Here is a 27,094-nt window from a genome sequence, read left to right on the forward strand (position 1 = left end):
CGTAATGTGGGTTATTTGTTTGAAGCCATTCTTCCAAGTTCTAGTCTCCAAGGCAGAAGGCAACAAGCTTGGTCCATCCTCCCTATGACTTCCTCTCACATTATTATACATGGCCGTCAAGTCTCCTCTCAACCTTCTCATCTACATGCAAAACATGCCCAGATCTTTAAACCGCTCCTCATAGGGATTATTCTCCAAAGCCTTGATCATTTCAGTCACTCTCCTCTAGACAGATTCATGTTATCATTTAGTATTACAGTAGAGTCTCACTTATCCAAGTCTCGCTTATCCAAGCCTCTGGATTATCCAAGCCATTTTTGTAGTCAATGTTTTCAATATATCATGATATTTTGGTGCTAAATTTGTAAGTACAGTAATTACAACATAACATTACTACGTATTGAACTACTTTTTCTGTCAAATTTGTTGTATAACATGATGTTTTGGTGCTTAATTTGTAAAATCATAACCTAATTCGATGTTTAATAGGCTTTTCCTTAATCCCTCCTTATGTCACGACCCAGGCTACAGAGCACCAATAACCATACGCAGAGGCCAGATTCTATCTAATATCTTTATTAAGGAAATATATAAAGTTAGTAAAAGCAAATGTAAAAGTTAGTCCAGAAGTAGACCTTTCAGGGAAGGTCAAAATTAGTCCAAAGAAACAATGTCCGATATGAAATATTAAGGTCCAAAGTTGTAATCCAATAACCGAAACACTCACTTTGCCAGGCAAAGTGAGGGGAGATGACAAGGTCCTTTAGTCCATGAACTTGAGCAAGGCTAGGAAATAACTTGATACTTGAAACAAGGCTTGAAACGTGGAACAAGGTAACGAGGAACAAGAACAAGGTCCGTGGAATAACTTGGTAAAATCCGTGAAACAAGGCAAGGTTTAGTCCTGGGAAACAAGGCAAGGTCCGTAGGTAAACAAAGGCTGGGAAACAGGAGCGAAGACTGGAAACAAGGCAAGGCTTGAGCAGGAACGAGGCTTGAAACGGAGCGCGCTGTCCAGACACAACTCGCTCCGGAGGCTGACGAATTGACTCCGCAAAGTTACTCCGCGGGTAAAACACCTATATAGAGTCTAACTTTCCCGCCGAGAGCAGTTCTCTGGGAACCAGAAACGAAAGCTAATCTCTGAGACCAGATGTTTGACTCCTTAAAGATTCTCATGGAAAGCGGGCTTAATTGGCAAATTCTTAGCAATTATTCTCGCACTCCTGCGCGAGGCTGCTTCCAAGCCTCTCTGTTGTTTACAAAACTCATGGCGAGAAAACACTGGAGATGTAGCCTCAGTATTTGTTTGACATACTTCTGGAACATAATCCTCTTGCAGGTGCAAGGTTCCCAGATCTGGCTGGGAAGAATCTGTCTGGGAAGAATCCAGTTCTGACTGGGAAGGTAAAAAACCCAAGTTTTCTTCTTCATCAGGCATCACAATGTCATGAGCAGGACTACAAGGCCCATGGGTCATCACACCTTATTATCCAAGATATTCGCTTATCCAAGGATTAGCTTGGATAAGTGAGACTCTACTGTACTCATTATTTTTCCTGGAAACTTTCCAAGGCCTGAAGATAGGAGGTATGGTGGCACAACGGGTTAAACTCTTGTGCCAGCTGAACTGCTGAACTGAAGGTTGGGTTGCTGACCTAAAGGTTGCCAGTTCGAATCTGCAAGACAGGGTGAGCTCCTGTCCGTCAGCTCTAGCTTGTAGGGACATGAGAGAAGTCTCCCAGTAGGATGGTAACACATCTGGGCATCGCCTGGGCAACATCTCTGTAGATGGCCAATTCTCTGACACCAGAAGCAACTTGCAGTATGTTCTCAAGTCGCTTCTGACAAGGAAAAAAAGCTGATGGTTTGTAGATCAGTCATAAAGAAATTACCATAAATAAATGTCTCTTAAATATTTTGCCAATATCTGCTTATTATTCCTTCTATCCAATAGAGAAAAGTTCCATAATAACCTCAGGCCCATCATGAAAGTTGGGCAAGGTTACCTTCCGTACAATTTACAGAATCTTTCACCTAGCATGAACACAGAACTTTTGGTAGGTAAAGGTAAAGGTTTTCCCTTGACGTAACCGACTCTTGGGGTTGGTGCTCATCTCCATTTCTAAGCTGAAGAGCCGGTGTTGTCCATAGACACCTCCAAGGTCATGTGGCCGGCATGACTGCATGGAGCGCCGTTACCTTCCCGCTGGAGCGGTACCTATTGATCTACTCACACTTGCGTGTTTTCAAACTGCTAGGTTGGCAGAAGCTGGGGCTAACAGTGGGCGCTCATTCCGCTCCCGGGATTTGAACCTGGGACCTTTTGGTCCACAAGTTCAGCAGCTCAGCACATTAACACACTGCACCATCAGGGCTCCCACTTTAGGTAGCTGTGCTCAAATGAAATCATCCAAATGAAATCATTACAAAGGAAATCCAGTTAGTTCATCCTTTCATAGACCAAAACAGTTTAATGGAGACACCCAACCCACATAAACTGGATTACTCAGGATGAGGTCAGAAACAACCAGTCAGCTAATCATAGAATCATATGAGACATCCAGTCCAAAACCCTGCCATACAGGAAAAGCACAATCAAAGCACCCCCAAAAGATGGCCATCCAGCCTCTATTTAAAAACCTTAAAAGGAGAAGCTTCTACTGAACTTTGAGGCAGTGAGTTCCACTGCTGAACAGCTCTTACAGTCAGTAAGTTCTTCCTAATGTTCAGTTGGAATCTCCTTTTCTGTAATTTGAACCCACTGCTCCATTGAGTCCTAGTCTCCAAGGCAGCAGAAAACAAGCCTGCTCCCTCTTCCTTAAGACATCCTTTTAGATCAGGGGTCCTCAAACTTTTAAAGCAGAGGGCCGGTCCACGATCCTTCAGACTGTTGAGGGGCCGAATTATCATTTGAAAAAAAAAACGAACAAATTCCTATGCACACTGCACATATCTTATTTGTAGTGCAAAACAATAACAATAACAATGAAAGACCAATACAATATTTAAAAATGAAAATAAATTTAACCAACATAAACCTGTCAGGATTTCAATAGGAAGTGTGGGCCTGCTTCTGGCCAATGAGATAGTCAGGTTAATTAGGATTATTGTTGTTGTGTGTCTTCAAATCATTTCAGACTTTGGGCAAGCCGAAGTCCAAAATTATTTATTTATTCATTTACTACATTTATTTACTACATTTATATCCCACCCTTCTCACCCTGAAGGGAACTCAGAGCAGCTCTATGTACATACAATATATTATATTATTAGCATAGCACAATATTAGCATTATATATTACTATATTGAACTATACCACTATATGTAACATTATATGTAATATATAACATATAATTAATATTATTATATGGTATTATTATTAGTATTATATTGTATAAAATGATAATATTATTATCAATATCATATGTATATACAATATATTATATTATTAAAACTGATATAAAAATATTATATTATAAATGAGGGTGGGGGCCAGGTAAATGACCTTGGAGGGCCGCATCTGGCCCCCGGGCCTTAGTTTGGGGACCCCTGTTTTAGATATTTAAACATGGTGATCATGTCTCTTCTCAACCTTCTCTTCTGCAGGCTAAACAGACCCAGCTCTTTAACCTACTAATCATAGGGAAGGTGGGAGCCCCCAATAGCACAGTGTGCCAGCAGGACTGATGACTTGCCCGTTCGAATCCAACCTGGGGAGAGCACGGATGAGCTCCCTCTATCAGCTCCAGCTCCATGTGGAGTGGTCTGAATCAAGGTAAATCAGGATGGTGGCGATGAGGAGAGCAGCCAGTTAGGGAACATTTAAAAAATGGTAATCAAAGATATGGGAAATAAAGAACATGGACAGACTGACTTTCCTGATGAAGAAGCATAATGGAAAACCAATCAAAGAAACAGGAATATATAAGAAAAGGACAGACACAGATTGAAGGAACTCCATAACTGAAATAAGAAATAACCAACCCAGGCAACATAAAAGGGGGGCAAAATCTGCCCCCTAAAAAAATAAAACGACTCCTCTACATCCAGCAACTTGCTCCACAAAGAGACTAGACTCATTGAACCGAAGATCCAATGGAATATACCGATCCTCTCCCCCTCACCCAATCCCCCCTCCCTCACCACGAATTCCATGTTTTTTCTTTTATTTTTAATTGTAAATTAAAAAACATCAATTAAAAATATTCAAAAACAATTTTTTTATCATGACTGTATACATTGCATTGCTGCTGCTGCTGACTGACCTGAAGGTGGGCACTGACTGGGCAGGCAGGCACAACTGAGATGGTTTTAACAGCAAGATAGAAGCTGCTCTGCTACGATCAGTCAGCCGGGCTCTATCACCTCCTGCCTGGCTGTTCCACGTGGTGGGTGACTGGAGGCTATGCCTGCACAAAAACAGCCAAAATGGCTGATGGGAGTCCTGTGCGCATGCGCATAGAAGTCCCATCAGCCATTTTGGGCGATGGCATACCAGTCCTGTGCATGCGCTGCACTCAGGGCCTCCATTGCCGGCGCCAGGACAAAGAAGCCCCATCGGCCATTTTAGGCGATGGCATGCCAGTCCTGTGCCGTTGTGTGCATGCGCTGCATGCAGGGCCTCCATTGCCGGCGCCAGGACAATTTGGACAAACACTGTGACCGGAGCAAAACGGGGGTGCTGCCAAGGACTCCACACAGCGCCCCCCTCGCCTGCGCCCGACGCCAAGGTGTAATCTACGTACTGCATTTGACCAGGCCTGAACATGCGTCTTAATACATAGACAAGAAAGAGAAGGACCATCTTTAGACAGTTTTAGACCTGTAAATTGCATTCAGAAATTGGGCCAACATCTTTATATTCTTTTTGCTGTTCTTATTTGTTCTCCCCATATCTGGGTGTCCAAGTTTGGCATTTATCTTCTGGCTAGTTCCAAATAGAGTAGCTTTATTGGGAAAAATGAGTGTTTTATCTCTGTTAATTTAGCATTTGACTCTAAGCCCCTAGTGAAGAACTTTCTAAACTGTGAATCACAAAACTGTGTGCCATGCCATACTAGTGTGTTCACTGTAGTCCACAGGTGTGTCACCCCAAGCAAGGTCTGTGCCTTGAGACAGCTGTGCTGTGCCTTCTCATTGACCATCTTTATAAGCTGGACATTGACTGTAATAAAGTGAACTTGAACATTGACCATCCTGCCACTGACATCAATGAGGAAAGGTTCACTTCCCCTGCTGCCACCTCTGTGACCCTGGCACTGAGTCCCATTGAGCTGGCCCTGTAGCTGCTCCTCACTGTCACCCACCATCCCACCACCCATCACTGCTGCCCTCTCTCCATTCAGAGCCCAGTTGCATGAGCTTGTGCTGAGGACCCTTCTCTGGATCTGATTTGGGAGTCTGGGGGCTTTTTTTTAACCATCTTAGGAGTCCGGGGGCTTTCCTTTCCATCTTGGGCAGGGGTCCCCAAACTTTTTAAACAGGGGGCCAGTTCACGATCCTTCATATTGTTGGAGGGCCGGACTATAGCTGGCCACTGAGCAATAATAATAATAATAATAATAATAACAACAACAACAACAACAACAACAACAACAACAACAACAACAATAAAAAAGAGGGTTGGAAAAGACCCTTTGGGCCAATCCCCTTCTGCCTTTGTGCACTGAAAGCACAAGCAAAGCACCTCTGGCAGATGACCACCCAGCCTCAATGCTAATAATAATAATAATAATAATAATAATAATAATAATAATAATAATAATAATAATAAGGGTTGGAAGAGACCCCTTGGGCCATTTAGTCCAATCCCCTTTGTGCAGCAAAAGCACAAGCAAAGCACCCCTGACAGATGGGCACCCAGCCTCGATTATGATAATAATAATAATAATAATAATAATAATAATAATAATAATAATAATAAGGGTTGGAAGAGAAGAAGAGACCCCTTGGGTCATTTAGCCCAACCCCCTTTTGCCCTTGTGCTGTGGGGCTTTGATAAATGGCTTCGATGGGCCGCATCCGGCCCCCGGGCCTTAGTTTGGGGACCCCTGATCTTGGGTGTTCAAAATTTTATAAAGTGTGTGGGTCTTTATAAATCTTGGATAGAACCCTGCATTGAACCCAGTAATACATTAGCAACAGGTGAAAACAACTCAGTGAAAGTGGAGCATACACATCAAAACATCTGTAGATGAAATCCACATTAGCAGATATTTTAATGTAATCTTGAAGGCCATCTCCATATCTAGGACATTACAATAACCTAATCTAGAAATCATTTAAACATGACTGATAGCAGCTAGATCAGAGCTTTCCAAACGGTGTGTTGGCTGCGGTGTGTCAACATGAAAATAACAAGAAACTTCTGGGTCTATGTGAAAATAAGAAAACACACACATTCATTATGTATCCAAGTCATTTATAAGGTGTTTGGTTTAATGTCTGATTTGTTAGTAAAACTGAATTATCATATTGAGAAAGGATGCATATCTTAAAAGTATGTCACCAACATGAAAAGTTTGGAAAGTCATGCCCTGCTGTTTCATTTCAAAACCCTAAAATAACACCAAGCAAGATCTCAGTTAGTAGCTTCATGGATACAGATAGTTCTTATCAACAACATTAGGAGATGCTATTTTATTCTATATCACTGTAGTTCCAAATCAATGACATATAATAGAAATTAAAATGTGAAGTTCATAATGCATGAACTGCAATATCCTGTGATCAAATAAAGAAAAAAAATCAATGTGCATTACATAGGCAATAAATAACTCAGGCCTACAGAAGCTACGCTTGACTGTAGCCCAGCAGTCCTATGTATATATTGTACATGATAATTAAAAAACACAGAAAACATATATCTTTGTGTAATGGTCTGGACAGGTTTTCTGAACTCCAGCATCATGGTTTCCTCTTATATAACAAACCACAATAAACCAATATAGTTTTGTCTTCATGATGCCAACATTGAAGTTCTTGTAATCCAATTGTCATTGGCTTTTCCATTGATTCATCTGTTTTGCTTCTCCAAAGAAAGCCACCTACTTGTTTGAAATTGATCCAGGATCTTCTTTTTTTATTGCTTCATTTTAAAAACTGTATGCCGATCAGACTTCCGGTGCAGCGGCATGGCGGCTGGCAGGGCTCTCTAGAGCTCCCTAAGAGTCAAGCCTCAAGCGACTGGGTAGAGCTCTTGGCTCCCTCCCCATCTTTGGATCGAGGCAGAAGGGGACTGCAAAACTCAGAGAGCATCATCTGATGGCATAGTACAGGTCTGCTCCTCAAGAATGGACTTCTGGGTTGCCTGGACAAGTTGCCTGCAGAGTAAAGTGGGTCGTGAAGAAGGTGAGCTGCACTCATGGCTGGGAATGCTAGCGAAACAGCCGATCGCCGTACATTTAAAAAACATAAGAAAGGTAGTTGTGCAAGGTAGTGTGTAGGTCCCCTAAAAAGTGTCCCTGTTGAAGTGGATTGTGTAGGTGTAAAGTGTTGTCCTCCTCCTCAGCATCCCCAGTGCATTCGTCAAGGACAATCCATTGAGATGCATCCAAAAATATGTCTTTTTCCCAAGTGTTTTCCTGCTGTATATAATAAATAAAGAAGTATTTATTATTTCAATTGTGTATTTCTATGTTATGTTCCTTCATGAAAGGCTCAATAGTAGAGAATGGAAGAACTACCTGACAACTTGACAACTTGTCTATTAAACCTTTTACAGCCTCAGGAGAAGTCTCCACAGGCCCCACACCTCCTGGAAAAAAAAAACCTGGAATAAACTTGGATTTCTGGGTTAAACTGCATTATTATGAGGCATCATTTGGACACCTCATGATTATTCACCCCTAACACCACATTTTAGTGTTATATAAAAGGGGCCCAAACGTGAAGGGAGGAGATGAACAAGCTTGGCTGTTGCCAGTCAATCACAATTCAGGGGATGCTGTGAAGGTGTGAGGGTTAATAACACAAAACAGAAGTGGGAGAGTGGAAAGAGGACACAGGCATAAGCAAAAAGATGAGGTAGACACAGGTAAAATCTGTAATAGTGATAGGATGACAAGCAATGAGGAAGAACTAAAAAGATTTTTGATAAAAGAGTTCAAGGATAAATGCTAGGGTGGTGTGATCGATAAAAAACCATTTCAATACTCATTACAAAATTAGGGGGCGCCAGTGTTTCATTTCTAAAGTGTTTATAAAGTATCATTAGTGAAATTTTTGTTACAATAATAAGAATAACGAAATTTTGTTACTTTTTCGTTCTAGTTATTGTGCAAGTCGGGAAACTTCACGAGCTCTTTTCTATCTCATTTGTACAGCTAAACTTGCTACAATGGTAGAACACATTTGCCACTGTTAGCCATTCTAATTTCTGAACGTTTCACTTATCCATGGAGTTTTTGGGAATTTCCAAAAAAAATTATAAACAACGTATTTTTTAAAAACTACAAGAGCTATCTCATTGAATTTTCTATACAATGACACAAAATGGCAGGGGATCATTTCCCCCAACTTTCAGAAATATTCATAGATTTATTGATTTTAGGGAATTTAAAAAATGTTAGGACAAAAATGGTTTTTTTTAAAAAAACAAAGCCACAACTGTTATTTCATTGAATGTCTCCCATATTAACTAATAGAACTTCCATTTAGGGGTTTATTTCCAGCCCAGCACAGAAATGTACTTACTAGAAGTATCAGTCAGAGTCAACCGATTATTGGAACTCTAGCTAAATGCTGCTGTGGAGGGACAAATCTCTCCCGTATCCTGATCTGGGCTTTCTGATGCTGAGTAGAATTCTGGGAAATATAGTTTAGGGCAGGACCTTTGGAATTCTCTGGCATATGGCTCCTTGCTTTCCCAAACTACATTTCCCAGAATTCTGTGTTTCCTCAGTATCTTTCCCAGCAAAATGAAACCCACCCTGGGAAGCTTCCAAGATTTACAAAATTCAAACAAAATAGTATTGGGTAAGTTTTGATTAAGTTTTTGGCATGGGCCATGTTCACGTGTTGAATATCGTGTCGTAAGTACGAATTTAATGAATTTGATATGATTTAGACAACTAACGAAAAAAATGCACACCCCATATATATGTACCAAACTATAACCAGATAAGCCCATAGACATTCACCTCCCTGTTGAAAGCTTTCCTGGTCAGGAAGGGTGCACAAACTCCTGGTCTTTTTTCCCAAACCAAGGCAGTTAACCAGACCCATTGTTCATGTGCATGCAAAAATAGGTGGTTTCCTGCCAGCCCAGATAAACCCAAACCTGTTTGTCTACTTATATGGTTCACTCGAAGCTGAGAGATTGCTGCCTACAAAAATAGGGGCTTATAATGTTCATGTGTTAAGCCTTTGAGTACACAAGATCAACTTCTCTGTCATACATTCTTATTTTCTTAAAAAGTCCTATCATTGTTTGACATAAAACTAGACATTGGTGCACATCATAAGCTCATCTTCATATCTTTACCCTTTGTTTTCCCAGATTGTTCCCTCCTTGGGGGGGGGGGATGACACATCACTGCAGCTGATTGGTCTTTCCAATCCCTGGCTGCCATTTTTCCCTTCCAGCTAACTCTGGCGTGGGTTCTAGCCAGCCTCTTAAGGGGAGGCGTGGGAAATCTCAATAGCTATCAGAACTGTATAAGATAACTGCAGTCCTAATTAACCACAACAATGGGAGTTAAAATGCTGTCAAACTGTATTAATTCTACAATGTAGATCCACCCTGAGTTGCCAAGGAAACACTTTGTCTTAGGGTTGCCATAATTTGGAGATGATTTGAAGGCATGCATTAGTGATGAAGACTATGCAATCAGCAGCTTTGTTAAATAAGGTATGCTTTTATTATTCATCTACATGTAAGCATTAGGCATGTCCGATTGATGAAAACATTGTTTCAATTCTCGTTTCTAAAGTAGGAGACGCTGGCGCTTCGATATAGAAAGTATTTCAGAATTTTTCACCCAAACATTTTGGTTATTTCTGAAAATTCGTAATGATTCTAAATGTTTCTAAAATTACATGCGCAATCGTCCCCCCCCAAAAAAAGGAACCTGGGGGGGACTTTTACAGGGCTCTACTGCCCTCATTTCTTGAGCTATCCTCATCAAATTTGGTACAGTGGGAGAACACATTCAACACTCTTTGCTCAACAAACTGCAGAACGTTTCCTGTCTCCTATGATTTTTGGTGAATTTTCATAACTTTTTATAATACACTAATTTTTAATATTTGAAGAAACCTGTTCCTGGTTTGAAAGTCTTATTTCCTGTTAAATTGGGTTCTTATCACTGTGAAAGTCCCTCTTCTACTTGTGTATCTTTGTTTCTGTGATCGGAAATCCGCGAAAATTGTGGACATTTGCAGACACTGGAAACGCGGGGGCTCCTATCTAAAAATAAGCAGGGTGGGGCGGTGATATTTCAGCTTCCTAAGACATGGGAGCTAGTGTCCCACTCCCTTGGGGGGCCGGCCACCGTTGGCCAGCCCCACACTACACACCCCGCCCCTATCTAATAAAAAGCAGTGCCTGGAGGTGGTTTTTTTGGGGCAGCCAGGAAAAGGGGTGGCTCGGGTCCCACTGCCCAGGAGGGCCGGCCACCATTGGCTGGCCCCACACCACCCCGCCCCATCTAATAATAAGCTGGGCAGGGGGTGGTACTTTGGGGGCAGCAAGAAAAATAGGGGGCTCAGGTCACACTGCCCAGGGGGGCTGACCACTGTTGGCTGGCCCCACACCACAACCCCCACACCTATTTAATAATATGTGGGGGCAGGGGGTGTTGCCTTTTGGACAGCTACAGACATGGGGGCTTGGGTCCCTCTCCTTTGGGGATCTGGCCAACCTTGGCTGTCACCCAGCACCGCCTATTTCTTCCAAGAAACAGGAATTTGCTTCTTGAGTGTCTGTCTCATACCACCATGTTTGTTGCACCCACAAGGGCCTGCTCCCTTTGTGACATAGAAAGAAGATAGCTCTGTACTCAGAGAGGCCTGACTATTTCTGTGGCCTTTGCATGATGCTCTAATATACATACCTCTTTTTATGTTTTGAACCTTTATAGTGTTTGCTTATCTCTTTGACAGTGCCAAATTTCCTACCAAGTAGGATTTGAGTTTAATAGTATGAGAATGGTGATCTACTATGTCCGAATGTATCAGGATGTCTCTGATGTTCTGTGTAATTTTGAGGGCGAAAATCAAAATCAACAATTTTGTAAGATGACAACAAGGGAGTAAAGGTTAGCCACCTGGGACAAGGAGGAGACCTACAGTCTAAGGCTCATGTCATCCTGGTCAGTATTGAACTCTGAAAAAAAAAACCCAACCTGTTCTCTTAACGCACATGTGCCAAACTCAAGACCCACGGGCCAAATCAGGCCCTCCGTGCCATTTTACATGCCCCTTCAAGATGCTGGGCTACAACTCCTGTCTTCATCATCATTAGACATCCTGACTAGAGCTGATGAGGGTTGGTTGGGATACAGCTTGGCCAGGAGAGTGGGATTTGAATTTAAATACAAGGCCTTTGGCTATGATGTCTGACTTAAAAATATCATTTGATCTTTCCCCAATCTCAGAGCCACAAGTGCTGCTGGGTCACAATTCCCATCATCCCCAGTTGCATGGCAGATAATCAAAGGGGATGGGAGTTCTTGGTCAATAACATCTGGGGACCTAAAGTGGGTGAAAACTAAAAAGCAACAATAACTATGTAAATAAAAATTACACTATGCAACATGATTTTTGTTCCTAGGTGATAAATGTCATTTCCTAATTGGTTCATTCATAAAAACAAGGGGAAAGTTGCAAAAACTGTCTTTGTGGGAGGGACATCCTGCAGTACATGTTGCAATAGCTTTTCAATGAATACCTCATAGTGTCTCAACCAATGCAACATAGTTTGTGGCATGAAAACAAAGTTTTCAAACCACTTTCAAAGACAGGACCATGCAATGAAACAGGAAATAACACTTTCAAATCAGGAACTTTTTTTTTAAATTTTCTTATCTAGTGTTATAGTTGGCCCTCGATATCCACAAATTCTCCATGAAAGCAACAGCCCTTTGAAGGCAACCCTTGGCTGGTTAAGGCTGATGTGGCATCAATGGGAATTAGCTGGACACTCCGGCCTCAATGGATAACTTTAACCCTTTAAGGCTTTTTAGGGGGCGTAGAGAGAAAAAGGGGCAGTGGGCATGGAAGAATGAAGCAACTACATTCACTACCTAGACCAGGCATGGGCCAACTTGGGCCCTCCCTCCAGGTGTTTTGGACTTAAACTCCCACCATTCCTTGCAGCCTCAGATCCCTTCCTTTCCTTTCCTTTCCACTTAAGTGGCTGAGAGGGAAAAGGAAAAGGCCTGAGGCTATTAGGAATGGGAGTTGAAGTCCAAAACACCTGGAGGGAGGGCCCAAGTTTGGAAGTCCACAGTCAAGTCTGAGTCAATCACAGAGTAATTAATGAATGGCACCTGTAAGCAATAAAGAATAGGCTGCAGCAGGTGATTTGGTTAAAGGAAATATAAATTAAGCAAGCAACCATGAGAGAGACTTTGGTGTGTGAAGGTATTTGTCTGATTCTGTGAGCCAGTGTGTCAAATATTGCTTTAGAACTGAAGGTACCATGAAAAAGAATACTGTAAGTAGAAGGACAGATGATAGATAGATAGATAGATAGATAGATAGATAGATAGATAGATAGATAGATAGATAGATAGATAGATAGAGTACTAACTGTATATTTTGGATTATGGAACTATAAAGAGATAAAAAAGCCTTTGTGGTTGGAATGTTTAATGCTTCTAATCCTGAGATTGCCAGCACTCACTTCTGCTGTGTAGCCTGAAGTTGTACAGTACAGTCTCACTTATCCAACTTTCACTTATCCAACCTTCTGGATTATCCAACGCAGTCTGCCTCCCCCTCAGATCCACAGCTGTTTGTCTAGGCAGCAAGGACTGAACTTAACTTCGGACAAGGTTGTTACTGTAAGTTCATTTTATGCAATTCTTCCTTTATTTTAGTCAATTTTAGTAGTCAATGTTTTCAATACATTGCAATGATTCGTAAATACAGTAATTACTACATAACGTTGAACTGTTTTTTCTGTCGATTTGTTGTAAAACATGATGTTTTGGCGCTTAATTTGTAAAATCTTAATGCAATTTGATGTTTAATAGGATTTTCTTTAATCCCTCCTTATTATCCAACATTTTTGCTTATCCAACATTCTGCCAGCCCGTTTATGTTGGATAAGTAAGAGACTACCAGATAGATAGATAGATAGATAGATAGATAGATAGATAGATAGATAGATAGATAGATAGATACTGTGCAAACTGTATATTTTGGATTATGGAACTGTACAGAGATAAAAAGCCTTTGTGGTTGGAATGTTTACTACTTCTAATCCAGAGGTAGTGAGATTATCAGCACTCACTTCAGCTGCGTAGCTTGAAGTTTGTTAAAGTACTTAAAGGCTAGAAAATTTTATTGTTTTTTGTAGTTATAATGTTTTTAATTGATTGTTCTGTGTTTTAACTTGTGTTAAGTTAATTTAAAGCACCTAGGTAATTCTCCCATGGAGGGCATTTTTATTTTATTTTCTTTGTTTTGTCTAAGGATCCCTCTATTGCCCCATTAAAATCCCCTATGATAATTAGATTATCGTATTCTTGTTCCATTACCTTTGTACTTAATAATTCAACAAATTTTGTCTTTGCTTCATTTGGAGCATAAATATTACAAAGCAGTAATTCCCTCCCCCAAATTCTAGTTTTACTCCCATCATTCTTCCCTCAGGATCTTTAAATACCTGTTTGGATGTCCAATAGTGTTGCATAGTCTTTGGGGGATTTTTCTCTTAGCCTTTTCTTTTGTCTTCCCAAACTCTTCTTGTTGTTGATCATCTCTCATTTCCCCTTTGTATTGGGTCTCTTATTTCTCCTGCTTCCCCCTTCTTTCCTTAAGTATCTTTCATAGAAGGCCTTTGCTTTATGTTCCATTGTTAACCAATGTCTGGTACTTTCCCGGGTTACCATTAGTCCTTCTCTTCTTTCCCATTTGAATTTTATATTCTTCCTTTTAAGTTTGTATGTGAGGAAAAAGTACTTGTGTCTTCTTTCTAGGACTGCCATTGGATGTTTTAGTATTGTTGTTTTATTTCCCTTGTAATAAGCTGGAATTTTTTCATTGTTTAGTATTTCGTCATGTGTACTTTTCTTTCCAAAGAAAACTATCGTCTGGCATAATTTGATTGTATTCTGAAGACCCTATCTGTTGGGAGTGCGCCTTCGGGGATTATGGTTGATGGGGATGGAATTCGAAGAGGAAGAAAAAACCCTCGTGATGAGGGTTCACTGGAGGAGTTGCGCAGGAAGCGACTTAGAGAGCTATATGGGGGATCTTCTGAGGAAGATTCAGATGGGGAGATGGATGCTGAGGAACAGGTGGTGGCTGGGGAAGCGGGCACTGAATGGGCACAGCCACCGGAGATGTCTGGGGATTTGGGGTCTATGGATACTTCTGAACATGGGGTTTCTGCAGGAACTGATCCCAATTGGGATGCTTGGAGAAGGGAGGATGGTTCTTTAAGTGTTCATGGGGCTAAGTGTGGGCAGGATGATTGGGACTCCGATGAATTGCTAGGTACTCCAGATCCACGAGCTCTAGCTGTGTGGAGCTCAGACTCTGAGTAGATTTGGGACACCTGGTGTTTGGGTGTGAGTGTTTGGTCACCCAGGAGGAAGGGGAATAAAATGGGAATGTTTGGCCACTGCACTTTGCGTGTGGCAAGGTGTTGCTGAGGCACCATTGGGATCTCTGTGTTTCCATGAAGACTGGACTTGGACTATGATTTGAATCTGCTGTTATCACCTAGCTTGGCTCTCGCTGTGTCTTATCGTGGACCTGTTATGGATGACTGCACCCTCTTCAGACCTTGGATCGGAATTTGACCTTGCTACTGCCTTCGCCCTGTGATTGATGACTACTATCGGCTTTTGACTCCTGGCTTGCTCTTTGGACACCGCTGTTATCTCCTGACCTGACCTTGGAATCCTGGACGACGTCTTTTCACCATCCTTTTGGAGCCTTCGGCTTTATCCACATTGTGGAAGCAGTCTACTGCATTCTTAGTTTGTTTGTTTGTTTCCTGACCAATTTGGTGTTTCCTTTTGGGAACTGTTCCTTTGAAAACTACAGAGCCGGCTGGCAGGGCTTGGACTCAGAAAGTGCAGTTTGCACTAAGTTTGTTTAGCTTTGTTTTTACCTGCTTGTGTTGCTGAATTATATTTTTGTTTGAACTGCTCTTGAAGCACTGATAGTGAAGTGTTTCAAGGTTTTTTCTGTGTTAACATTACTTTTTGGCTTATCTGCTGAATAAACTCTATTTTTGTTCGCTAATTGGCATCTGACTCTTGACACTATCTATGTTCCCTTCTGTCTTTTCTTTGGATTTTTTGGAGATGTGTGCCACCATATTTATTATGTCCCTGATATTTTTTTCTTACTCTTATGTGTTTCTAAATCTAAGTTGATATTCTTTTTCCTTGGATTCTAAGATCTCTTGTTGTATTTTGAGTACAGACACCATTTTTTCTATTGAATGCATTGTCTTTTCCATCTATTTGTTGACTTTTTATTAATTTGTTATCTTTAATACAATCCTTACTTGTTTTAATGAATCAATGTCTTTTTGAACTATTCTGAATTCTTCTTTCACAATTGTTTGTAACTCATCTTTAAGTTCCCTTTTCATTTCTTCCGTTTGTACTTTAATTATCTTATATTGATTGGCTTGTTTCTCTTGCATTCTTTGTACTTCGGTTTGTATTTTCAAAAGCGCTCTTATGTCCTACATAGTGAACTCTTCCATTATTCTTTCCTTGTTTGGCTTTTCTTATCCATTTCTTTCCCTAGGCTCGGCTTTGCCCGTAACAGATTTGCAAACTGTTCGGTAAATCCAAATGGAAAAGAGTTACCTAAACTAAAAAAAGGAACGAGCAATCCTTTTCTTAGCCTCACATCCACCTATGTCCAATTTATAGGTGGTCAAATAAATCCAAATGGTAAGGAATATTTACAACTAAACAAAATAGTATGCAGTTTCTTTAACTTGCCTCCACTTGTGTCCAATATAGAGACAATTTAATAAATCCAAATAGTAAGGAATTTGCAAAACTAAACAAATCAACATTCAGTTCCATTCATCACAGAGCCCTTCCTACAATGCAGTTCCACTTATTGGCCTCTAATTTGCCTTTTATCCTAGAGGGTCTTTAAGATTCCTTACTTTCAATGCATAGGGAACTCATTTTCTGGCACCTTCATTACAAATTGTGGGATAATTTGATGCTATTACCCTGTGGTCTCTTATCGCTTGGTGAAATGTCTCACCTCTTAAGGCAAGGAGTAAAAGGGAGGCTAACCTTGAGAGAGATAGTGGCGTCCTCTGATGTTTTTGCGGGTCCAGATTTTCACTTCACCAAAGTTCTTTTTTATGTGTGTCACTTTTCCTTCTATTTCTGCCCTTCCACCTCTGTCATCTGTTCTCTGCCCACACTCTCTTGCACTTATTAATTATGTTAATTACATTAATTACGTTGCTTACGTTGCTTGCGTTGCTATGTTGCGTACTCTACCCACTTCTGCTTCCTTGTCTTCACTCCACCTCTTATTTTATTCTTAGCCAACAATGTGATGCGGCTACTAAAAAAGCCAATGGGATTCTGGCCTGCATCAATAGGGGAATAGCGTCTAGATCCAGGGAAGTTATGCTCCCCCTCTATTCTGCCTTGGTCAGACCACACCTGGAATACTGTGTCCAATTTTGGGCACCACAGTTGAAGGGAGATGTTGACAAACTGGAAAGCGTCCAGAGGAGGGCGACTAAAATGATTAAGGGTCTGGAGAACAAGCCCTATGAGGAGCGGCTTAAAGAGCTGGGCATGTTTAGCCTGCAGAAGAGAAGGCTGAGAGGAGACATGATAGCCATGTACAAATACGTGAAGGGAAGTCATAGGGAAGAGGGAGCAAGCTTGTTTTCTGCTGCCCTGCAGACTAGGACACGGAACAATGGCTTCAAACTACAGGAAAGGAGATTCCACTTGAACATCAGGAAGAACTTCCTCACTGTGAGAGCTGTTCGACAGTGGAACTCTCTGCCCCAGACTGTGGTGGAGGCTCCTTCCTTGGAGGCTTTTAAGCAGAGGCTGGATGGCCATCTGTCGGGGGTGCTTTGAATGCGATTTCCTGCTTCTTAGCAGGGGGTTGGACTAGATAGCCCATGTGGTCTCTTCCAACTCTACTATTCTATGATTCTATGATTCTATTATTCTTATATTTATTTATTTTATATTTTATATATAGTCCATAGTTACTTAGCTTACTTGGCTTTCTTCAAGTCACTCCCCTTCCCTCCGTGTCGCCAGCAACTTAGCAAGAGGTAGGATCAAAATGCCTTTCATTTCCTTTACTCATTTTCCAGCCGGTTCCTCAGGTCGTCCTTACTCTCCTGTAATAACCTGGTAACAGAGCTTCTCCTGTCACTCCATGTCTCTTTTTTATTCTGTTACCTTCTTCCCTCTGTCATCTTTTTCGTTTAAAATAGAGGCTGGCGTTCTAGCCCATGCCAGTGCTGGGCATCCTTTACAATCCGGCGGGATGGATTGGCTGCACCGCTTCGACCCCTAATGCGAGGTTGACTATGGCAGACACCAATCCTCTACCCTGTGGGTTTTGGCACCACATAGACTTCTCTCCGTCAGTGTGGGGGAGCTAAACACTCACTCTAAGCACCAGGCAAGGTTGGTTTGCCAAGAGCAACTCAGTGTTCCGTGGAGTCCACCATTTTGCCTCTACCAGAAGTTATTATCCATCTTGGTCTGCTTTTTATTTAACCCTGGCTCTTTTGTCTTCCTCTCTCAGCCTTGTTTTCTTCAACCTAAACATAGCCAACACACTATGCTATTTCTACTGATGGCTTGGCTTCCAGACTTTTGATTCTTTTGGTAGCACCATTGCCCAGTTCTCTTACTATTTTAATTTGCTGTTTTCCTTTTATATGACGGAAATTACTACATTATTGCTCAAAATGGTGTTTTAGTCTGTTTAAATTTTCTTGTTGATGATGCTTGTTTTGTTCTGTGTGTATTTTATCCTGCTTTATTGTGGTTATTTGGGCTTGGCCCCATGTTAGCCACCCCGAGTCTTGGCGGGGAGATGGAGGCAGGGTACAAAAATAAAGTTGTTTTTGTTGTAATAATTATAATAATATATTGCTTTTTCTCTTTCAGCTTGTCAATATCTTCCTTGAATTGCAGATACAGTATTCTAGGCGAGGTCTGACAAAAGGAGACTACAATGGGATTATGGCTTCCCTCAATATCGTCACTATACCTGCCTTGATGCAGCCTAGAATAGCACTGGCTTTTTGTTCACTTCTGCATGGTATTTTTCAGCTTATGATCTATTTAAGAATCCCAGATCTCTTTCATAGAATCTTAGAATAATTGTTGGAAGAGACCACGTGGGCCATCTAGTACAAACCCTGCCATGCAGGAAAAACACAATGAAAGTATTCCTGACAGATGCCTATTTAGTAGGCTTGATCGATTCGCGAAAAATTTGATTCTAAACTCGTTGCAAAAGTAGAGGGGGGCAGCGTTTCGTTTTTGAAGGTATTTCCGAATTTTGCCCCCCAAAAATTTCGAAATTAACGAAAATTCGTTATCTTCAAAATTAATTCGTTAATGGCGGACGCGCATGCGCAATTCCCAAAAACAGCACAGAGGGAGAGGACTTTACAGGACTCTCCCATCCTCATTTTTTGAGTGATCTTCTTCAAACTTGGTACAGTGGTAGAACACATTTAACACTGATAGCTCACCAAAATTTGGAACGTTTCCCTTATCCTCTGATTTTTGGCGAATTTTCATAGCTTTTATAATAAACCATTTTTTAATAATTGCAGAAATCTGTTCCTGGTTTGAAAGTCTTATTTCCTGTTAAATTGGGTTGTCTTTACTGTGAAAGTCATTGTTCTACTTCAGAAACTTTGTTTTTGTGGCTGAAACTTTGTTAAATTGGTGTGTGTGTGATATATACTGTGTATATATATATATATATATATAGTCCCTGCATATGTGTGTGTGTGTTTGTGTGTGTGTGTGTGTATAGGTAAAGGTAAAGGTATCCCTTGACGTTAAGTTCAGTCATGTCTGACTCTGGGGGTTGGTGCTCATCTCCATTTCTAAGCCCAAGAGCCAGTGTTGTCCATAGACACCTCCAAGGTCATGTGGCCGGCATGACTACATGGAGTGCCATTACCTTCCCGCCAGAGCGGTACCTATTGATCTACTCACATTGGCATGTTTTCAAGCTGCTAGGTTGGCAGAAGCTGGAGCTAACAGCGGGCACTCACTCTGCTCCCGGGATTTGAACCTGGGACCTTTCGGTCTGCAAGTTCAGCAGCTCAGTGCTTTAGCACACTTCGCCATCGGGGCTCATGTATATATATATAATATACATACACATCCACACAATGTGGAGAATATGTGGAAAGGTAGATAGATAGATAAGTTGGGAGCCACAGTGAAGGCACCTTCCTGGGAGCAAGGTCTAATAATAATAATAATAATAATATAATAATAATAATAAAAAATCCCTTACAATATCCAAGATGGGTACCATTATTGGCAGAGAAAGCCAAGCTGTAGGAGTTGAAATCCAATCATTTATCCTCCCTATAGAATCAATTTTATATGCATTTTTAGCTACAGAAAAGCTAAAATCAGGACAGTAAAAGAACAACACCCAGAAAATGGGAATTCCAGACAGGAAACAATCAGGGCCAGCTAATACCTCCCAACAAAGGATTCCCCCAGGTAGGAAGCAGCCAGGCTTTGAAGCTGCAAGGCTATTCAATGCTAATCAAGGTGACCAATTGCAACATTCACACTTGCCTCCCACAGACAAGAGTTCTTTCTCCCACCCTGGACCTTCCACAGATATATAAACCCCACTTGCCTAGCTTCGCACAGATGTCAAAACCTCACCGCCGGGCCCCTCTCTGTCTCTCTCGGTCTCTCCATTCCCGGCTCCATCCGCCGCCTTCCCGCCTCACAGAGAGACACCATGCCTGAGGCGAGGCGGCGGCGGCGGCCATTTCCCCCCTCCGTCTTCCTCCTCCTCCTCAGCCTCCTTCCCCCTCGCCCCCTCCCATTGGCTGAGCCCGTGACGCCCCTTTTGCTGAGGGGCAAAAGGAAAGGGCCTGAATGGTGGGAGTTTGGGTGATTTGCAAAAGCTTTTTCTTCCTAACGAAAAAAACGACAACATAACGAAAAACGGCCTCTCGCGATTCGAAACCGCGATATCCAGACGTGTGGACAACCAATGCCGTATATTGCTTCAAAACAAACGAAAATAACGAATTAATAACGGTTAACGGGGAAAACGAATTATTTGAGCAAGCCTACTATTTAGCCTCTGTTTAAAAGTTTCCAAGGAAGGAACTTCCATCTTTTACAAACACAGCTGTCAAGCCAAGTGTTGCATAAACTCTGCATTTCATTTCTTGCCTTGCCTAAGTATCACACTTTTCCTGTTGACCTCTGGCGTCAGGAGAGTTGGACAGGGCAGAATCCCATTTGTTAGCAGTTCAAGCCTTATTTGTTTACTCTGTGTGTGCATGCAGCTACAGCCTGGCACCCAGTGTCAGTGGTCAATCCTGCAACGTCTTGCAAACTCCATCTCACTAATTTACTGTTTGGTACTCTTCACCAGGAAACAATGCCCTACTGCTCACTGGAGGGAAGGATATTAGAGGCAAAGATGAAGTACTTTGGCCACATCATGAGAAGACAGGAAAGCTTGGAGAAGAGAATGATGCTGGGGAAAATAGAAGGGAAAAGGAAGAGGGGCCGACCAAGGGCAAGGTGGATGGACGGTATCCTTGAAGTGACTGGCTTGACCTTGAGAGAACCGGGGGCAGCGACGGCCGACAGGAAGCTCTGGCATGGACTGGTCCATGAGGTCACCAAGAGTTGTAAGTAACTGAAAGAATAAACAACAACATACTCTTCACCTGATTTAACCATCTTAGAGGCAAATGGTCTGTATAAATAGAGAATTCTGTCCCCCATAAATATGGTTTCAGCTTACTGATGGCCCATATAATAGCCAAACATTCTCTCTCTATTACTGCTAAATGTTGCTCGCTCTCTAATAATTTTCTACTTAGGTAGAATATGGGTTATAAATTCAACACCTGTATCTTCTTAATTCAATATGTCTGTCATACCAAGTAAATAAAGCTCTGGTTTCATTTGGTATCTTTCCCCTATTATTTTTTGACATTCTTCATGTATTTCCTTCCAGAAATTTTTACTTTTCTTCCAAGACCACCACATGTGGTAGAAGGACCCGTGCTCACTTTGATCACATTTCCAACATCTCGTTTGTAATTTCTTGTTGTATTTGCCTAGTTTTTGTGGTGTGATGTACCACCTATAGATCATCTTCAGACAATTTTCCTTCAAATCATAGGCATATGTGAACTTCATTTTCCTATTCCATATATTTTCCTATTCATATTTTATTGATCTCCCTATATTTTGGGCCCATTGTACCATACATTCTTTTATTGGTTCAGTTTCTGTGCGCCACTCTAGTAATTTCTTATATAGTTTTGTGATTGTTTTTTTCTCTGTCAGAAAGACTTTGTCACAGTAAGTTTTTTCCCCATAAATCCTCTTTGCCAATCAATATTATATTTCTCTTTTATTTGTCTATATTGGAACCAAGAAATATTTTCAAAGGTTTTGCCAATCTCTTCCTGTGATTTTATCTCATATTCCTTTCTCTGTTTTCTTAAGATGTCTTCATAGGTAAGCCATCTCGTTCCACTTGTTGTCCTCCTTTGCAAAGCTTCCAAGGGCGAGACCCAGAGAGGAATTTTAAGAAACATTCGCATTTTGTACATCTCCCATATTTTAATCAATGAAGATCTAATAAAATGGTTCTTGAAATGATTTTCTATTTTCTTTTTGTCGTACCAAGCATGCAAATGCCAACCCAATATGAGATTAAATCCTTCTAGATTTAAGGTCTTTTCTCTGTTCAACAGGAGCCAGTCTCGTCCAAGTAAGCACACAGGCTTCATAATATAATTGGAGGTCTGGTAAAAGCCATTCCCCTTCTTTTGTCATCTGTTAGGTTTTTGTACTTGATCCTTGGTTTTTTCCCCAAGTCAAATGAATTTTGTCAATTCTCTTTTCCAATCTGTGAAAGCTTTCTGGTTCTGTAATATGGGCAAATTTTGAAATAGGTAGAGTAACTTCGCGAAGACATTCATTTTGATGGCAAAGATCCTTCCTTGTAGTGACAATTTCAGATATCTCCAATTATTCAATTCCATCTTAATTTCCTTCCAAATTCTTTCATAATTTTTTTTTAACAGTTGAAAGTTTTTTGCCTTATGAACATGCCTAAATATTTAATTTTGGTGACAATTTTTAGTCCTGTTCTTTTACTTAATAGCTCTTGTCTCTTCTTTGTGACTTTTTTGTCAATGCTTGTGTCTTATCCATATTTATCTTGAGACCTGCTCCATCCAATTTTTAAAATTATCCATTGGGGTCCTTGATTACGCAAATTACATCATCAACAAAAGCTCTCATCTTGCATGTTTGTCCTTGTATGTTAGCTCTTTTTAGATTTGTTTCCTCCCTTATACTGTTCAATATGATTTCTAGGGCCATTATGAATAGTAACGGTGAGAGGTAGGCATCCTTCTCTCGCACCCTTTTGTATCTTTATCTTGTCAGCCTCCAGTCCATTTACAATTATTTTAGCCTCTTGTTCACCATATATGACCTCTATCGTGTTTCTTTGTATCATCACTATGCTTCTTCTCTATCACTATTGTATCTCCTGCCTTCTGTATCATGCTAACATTTTTCTGAGGTAAATTGACTTTCTTTTCAGGATTTAACTCTGGACATTTGCATCTGGCATCCCGGTTCTTGACAATGAAAACAAGTAATCTTTTCAAAACTTGTTGGCATTTCGCTTCTGAAGTAATTATTCCTTTCTAGATTTGAGCTATCATCTCTCTTCTATTAGCATTACTATTTCTGCCATAGGCTTGTGTTGGCACTTCCCCTCCCACAGAATTTCTAGTTATAAAGGTTCCCATCTTTTCTCTGTAATGCTTCTTATATGGTATATTCATAACTCCAGACACATTGTCAATTCTCTTATCCCTAATGTACCATCTCATTTGCATGGGCACTAATTTATAAAATTGTTCTAAGGCCATTAATTGTTTAAATTGTTTGAATGTCGTAACCTGGCTTCCTTCTATCCACTAATCCAACGCCTTATCCAATCTTGCTCCCAATTGAGTGTATGTTTCTCTCATTTTCCTCTTTATTTCTCTAAAATTCTGGTGCTATGCTGAATCTTACCTTCACCCTTTCTTCCAATAATTGGTAATCTGTTATCTCTTCATCTCTCATATCAGCATATACTTGGTTTAACTCTCCAGAGATCAATGGTTTAATATATAACGTCTTACTCTCCTTAGAAATCTCTGGTTCCACACACGTCAGTTCAACAGAAGTCAGAAAGGCTTCTATGTCATCTGCTTTTTGAAATTTTGAAAATCTCTTCAGCTTGGCTGAGAACTCACTAGAAATATGTGGATTAAGCATTTCACCAACTGTGCCTCTCTCTTGCAATCTCATTTGATACATCATTCTTTCATGTTCTCTTTGCTCTCTCTCTCTCTCCCTCTCAGCTTCCATTTTGGCTAACTGCAACTCCTTCTCTTTATCTGCCTCCATTTTGGCTAGTTGAATTTCTCTCTCCATTTCCATCCTTTTCATCTCTAATTTCAATCTCAATATTTCAACTGACTGTTTTTGTGATGCTTCTTCCTCATCTCCAGTCTGTACATCTCCCTTTTCAGTAACATTTTCAGCACTCACCTGCCTTATATTAGGAGGTGCCATTACTCTTTTTCTGGGGTAAACTTTAGCACTGGACTAGATTTTATTCTTATCGTGTAGCTGCCACTAATTGTAACTTAAGGTCATGGGGAGATAAGCACATAATACACACGAGAGGCATGAGAGAGAGGCATATGAGGTCTTTCAGGCGGGGCGGGGGGGGGGAACTTTATTATTTTTGATATCCCACCCTCTGCCACCAATGAACATACAGTAGAGTCTCACTTATCCAACATTCACTTATCCAATGTTCTGGATTATCCAACACATTTTTGTAGTCAATGTTTTCAATACATCGTGATATTTTGGTGCTAAATTTGTAAATACAGTAATTACTACATAGCATTACTGCATATTGAACTACTTTCTCTGTCAAATGTGTTGTCTTTGGTGCTTCATTTGAAAAATCATCATCTAACTTGATGTTTAATAGGTTTTCCTTAATCCCTCCTTATTCGCTTACCCAACATTCTGCCGGCCCATTTATGTTGGATAAGTGATACTCTACTGTATATGTATACATGTGTGTTTGTGTGTGTGTGTGTGTGTGCGCGTGTGCGTGTGAGGCACTGAGGCCAATAAGGGGAGAAAGAACTTCCATGAACTCAGTGACTTGCAGGTCATGCCTGAAAATACATTATCCCTGTCTCAGAGTCACCTTTCTTTATATGTGTTTGTTACAGGATTCACTTTTAAATATCTATATATATTCCTTCAAGGTGTAACCCTGTTCTGGAGCCAATATGTAGCTTCCAACTTCTCCTCACAGGTTACATCAATACAATCTCCCACTGGCTTTCAGATATGTAGCCCCAGTCCTGTAACTTGACACAAGACTCTCATAATCAAGTTGAGACAAAGAAATATTTATTCATGAATTCTTTTGCACATTAAGCATATTTGTTACAAAGCACTTTACTTCAATTCCACTTGGATGTTATTGTTATTATCGTCCACTCTTTTGGATACATAAAATGGATATTATACAACTTTCAGTACAGTCCAATTTATTTCAACTTTGTTAGGCAACTTTCTTCTCTTTATATTTTTCTCCTCAGTCTTTCTGACTGGATAACTTATACCTTACAGGCACTCATTTCCATCAATATTTGAACTGAAAACTTAGCTGTAAAGGACTCTCTGTCTCTCAGCTTCACCTGACTGAGGACTCAAATTAGTCTCTTTTTTACTTCAACACTACAATTGAAAGCACAATCTTTTTAAAAAAATATTTTTATTACGTTACTATTAATTTGTTACAAAGAAAAGAAAAATCTTTACAATTCATATAATTAAGTCTTTTCCTTCCCCCAGTGTTCTACCCGTTGTTCTCCCCATCACCGGAGTCCATTTCTTTATAGTCCAACCAGAATCTCATTTCTTCTGGTGGGGGTTGATTTCCATCTTCTCTCCTTAATGTTTCTTCAATAAATTTCTTCCATATACTTTCAAAATCATTTTTCTTCCTTAGGCCTTTTTTGACATTTAAATTGCATGTTAATTTATCATTTATTAATTTCCAAATTTCCTTGTACCGCCTCCCCTTTCCAATTTCTTGCTTTTAATAACCTTACAGCCGTTAGCAACATTGTTACTAAATTCTTTTCATTTTCTTTCAATTCCTCTGTATTATAAATAGATACTATTATAGTCGCCGGGTTTATATTGATTTTTTTTCTTCATGATACTCTCTATTTCTACTATGACCTTTCCTCAAAAACTCTGTACATACTTACATTCCCACCACATATGAATATATGTCCCCCTTTCTTGACAACCCCTCCAACATTTCTCTGAACAGCTCTTATCCATATTATGTATCTTTATTGGGGTCAAATACCACTTCCATACTATCTTGTAGTTTTCTTTTATTCTAATTGATAAATTTTTGAGATCCCTTGCTTTCCATAATTTTTCCCAATTTCTTTCTCCTACTTTTATTCCCAGTTCTTCCTCCCATATTTCCCTTGTTAATATCCTTTTCCTCCCCCCTTTAATCTCTATTAATATTTTATATATCATAGTGGTTATCCCTTTCGGATATTCATTTCCTGTCAGAGACAGAACGCCAGCAAGTAAAACAAAACTCAGTTTATTGAGGTTACAGAACTAAAAACGCCCATAGGAAACAAAGAACAGGGCAAACACTTGACTTCAGTGTGCTAAATAACAAAAAGCAGCTCAGTTCGAGCTTAAACAGTTCAAAGGGATAAACCGGGTTAAACAGCAGTATAATCCGGATTAAATCAAAGAGCTTACTTCAGCTTGGCAAACAAAAGAGGATCAACAGGAGTTAGAATGTAAACAAAAGACTGGTGGCAGATTCCTCTCTGCTACTCAGGAACAGCAGGGGAGTAAACCAGGCTTGTTTATTCCTTCCTGCACCGAACGAAAGCGTGGTCGTAGTCAGGATTCAGGTTTAGGGTAACGGCAGTCAGCAGGGTCCCAATCCGGTCCAGAGGACCAATAGCCAAGCGTAGTCGTCAAGGAATCCAAAGGTCTCACCGATAGCCAGCAGAAGGGTTAATCCGGAATCGTAGTCAGTCAGTCCAGCGTCAATCCAGTGAAAGTAGGTATTGCCCGTCAAAAAGACGACGGAGGTCCAAGCTATCAAGATTAAACACAAGTTGCACAGAGAAAAACCCCGCACAGTTCCTCCCGCCGTCAATGCCCAGTGTCCTTGGTAAACTTACGTATCCAGTAATGAATCACACCCGTCTTCAGGAAATTCCCCAGCAAGAGCCCAAGCGTCCGTCCAGATTACCTTGCCCAACGCAATTAGACATTGGTCCAAACCTTATTTTATCACAGTTCAAGCTCATCATCGCTGTCAGCTGCCATCCCAATTCCAGACGCCCCAACATCATCATCCTCATCAGAGCTTAAGCACCTTCGACTACGCCCCACAGCATCCCCAGCTGTGGATCCCGCTCCATCCCTCCAACCAGTCCATGGGTCTGATCCTGCAACCCGCCAATCACCTCCCATGCTTTCATTGCCTGTTTCCCCAACACCCAAATCCTCCCTCACACGAGTCCATTCCATATCATCCTCCTCCGAG

Source organism: Anolis carolinensis, chromosome 3, assembly GCF_035594765.1.
Source record: "Anolis carolinensis isolate JA03-04 chromosome 3, rAnoCar3.1.pri, whole genome shotgun sequence".
Lineage (NCBI taxonomy): Eukaryota > Metazoa > Chordata > Lepidosauria > Squamata > Dactyloidae > Anolis > Anolis carolinensis.